We start from the raw sequence: 1,639 nt of genomic DNA, 5'->3' as shown, positions 1-1,639 counted from the left end.
CCTCCTCCTCCTCCTCCTCCTTCTCCTCTTCTTTTTCCTCCTCCTCCATGTTGCCTTCTCATTTTCTTCTTCTTATCTACATCTTCTACCCCCTCCTCTTCCTATTCTTCCTCCTCCTCTTCCTCGTCCTCCTCCTTCCCATCGTCCTCCGCCTCCTTCTCCATCTCTTCCTCCTGCAATTCGTGAGGGACCTTGCACTGTTGGAGGGCGTCGAAGTCTCTACGACCGTGAGACGATGTGGGTGGGTGTGCGCTTGGATGTGGGTGTGGGTGTGTGAATGCGTGCGTGCAACTCCATGGAGGGCAGTACTTGCTGGGAGCCTCCCACGCCTTTCCATACAATACAGATTTTTATCTCTCCTCCCTCCTTCCTTTCCTTTTGTTGTTGCTGTTCTTCGTCTTCATCTTATTCTTTCTCCTCTTTTCTCCTTCTTTATTTTTCCCCATTTTTCTCCTTCTCTTTTCTTCCTTCCTTCTCGTCCTCATCCTCCTCGGCCCCCTCTCCGTCCTCATCCTAGTCCTCCTCTTCCTTCTCCTCGTTTACTTCCTCGTCCTCATCCCCCTGATGGCCTCCTCCTCGGCCTCCTCCTCGTCCTCATCCTCCTCGGCCTCCTCTTTTTCTTCGTCCTCCTCTTCCCTCTCTTTTTTTTTTTTGGTGGTAGGGATAAGGCCGGCAATTTTGTTTTACGAGGGGAGGGGGGGAGGGGGTTGTTCTTCGGCTGAAAAGAACCCCCGGACGATAGCCAGAACAAACATTTAAATTTGTGACATGAAGTGCTGAACGTTTCTCTAATGTGGCCGGGCTTACGCTCGTCGTGTCTACACCGGTTCTCAAACATATGCTGTCAAAATGTCTACAAAATGTATTAAGGTATGTTTCTAACAGTCATTGGACAGGTGTGCACATGCGTGCCACACTTGTTGCCAACTTGTCTCTAGGGTGTCTAAAACGATTTAAACGCAAATGTCCCAAACAAATTGAGAACTTGTCCATTGCCATGTATTCAATATGTTGCCGGCATATGTTTGATAGCAGGTGTAGGCACGCTCGTGACCCTTTTGCTCTGAATAAAATCAACTGCCGACAGCTAGAATGAATAGGAAAGTGTCGCCTGGTACGGAAGGGGCGAATAAAATTGCCAGACGGCAGCCAGGAAAAAAGATCACCCGGTACGGAAGGGGCTATGCCACGTCATCGTTGAGGTCTTTCTTCAACACGTGACGTGATTTTAAGTACTTTTTCTGGTGTCATCGGTAGATTTTATTCATCATTGGATGCGCGCTCTGCCCGGTAAATCCTAGTACTTCAGCTGAGAATATCCAGCGATTCTATCCTGAGGCATAAAGATGGTAAAAGAGATTTAAGGATGGCTAGCAAAATGGTGAGGAGCTTACTACGCCAGGAGGCGCTGAGTAGCTGCGGCCGAAGCCGTCACCTTTGCCCTAGTATGCGCTTAAGGACTGGGCAGGTAACTAACAGTCATTGCTGGGAATCGGAGAAGAGTGCGGGATTTAAACCCACAACCAGCACGCTTCCGATTACTCCACCAGCGCACAGGAGTGACAGAAGAATTAGAAGTTGATCAGTTTTTTTCAGAGTGGTGATAAGCCTCCAGGCATAGAATATGGATACGGGCCTC

The sequence above is a fragment of the Oratosquilla oratoria genome, chromosome 5, assembly GCF_046742065.1.
Source record: "Oratosquilla oratoria isolate Oo_2021 chromosome 5, ASM4674206v1, whole genome shotgun sequence".
In the NCBI taxonomy this organism is placed as follows: Eukaryota; Metazoa; Arthropoda; class Malacostraca; order Stomatopoda; family Squillidae; genus Oratosquilla; species Oratosquilla oratoria.
This window is presented reverse-complemented; position numbering follows the sequence as displayed.